The sequence below is a fragment of the Penaeus chinensis genome, chromosome 39 (assembly GCF_019202785.1).
Source record: "Penaeus chinensis breed Huanghai No. 1 chromosome 39, ASM1920278v2, whole genome shotgun sequence".
Lineage (NCBI taxonomy): Eukaryota > Metazoa > Arthropoda > Malacostraca > Decapoda > Penaeidae > Penaeus > Penaeus chinensis.
Genome location: NC_061857.1, coordinates 22,491,536 through 22,491,913, shown reverse-complemented (window position 1 = coordinate 22,491,913; position 378 = coordinate 22,491,536). Strand labels below are relative to the sequence as shown.

General features: G+C 32.0%; 1 protein-coding gene across 1 annotated transcript in view; it reads right to left on the bottom strand.

The window, feature by feature from the left end:
- Positions 1-362: 362 nt before the first annotated feature.
- Positions 363-378, bottom strand: part of LOC125046726 — a 1,202-nt gene continuing 1,186 nt past the window's right edge. Inside the window, exon 2 of the mRNA XM_047644626.1 lies at positions 363-378. This exon is cut by the window's right edge and continues 902 nt beyond it. The gene's annotated coding sequence lies outside the window, so the exon portion shown is untranslated.

The window sequence follows — 378 nt, the reverse complement described above, 5'->3', positions numbered from 1 at the left end:
TTCATATGGTAACTTGACTGATAACTGAAATTCTATTTTCTTAGCCTCAGAGAATGTGATTTACTACAATTCATTTATGAACGCTTTGTGTCTGATTGATTTGGGAAGTATGAAGTTAGATAATCGGAAATGTATCAAATTATTTAAGGAGTTTGATGGCTATAGAACTGAAACTTTATGGAAAATGTTATTACTGAGTTACACAGTTTGCCGTTATATTTCTTGAAAGATTTTTCAAAACAGAACCTTTTGATGGTTAAGGTTTATACAAGCATCATAAAACATATTTGTTGTTACGCTTGTGCTCATGTCAACAAAATTCGCCAGTCTTTCAGGTTCTTTGAAGGGGAGAAACATAATTCTACTTGTTGAAGGCTT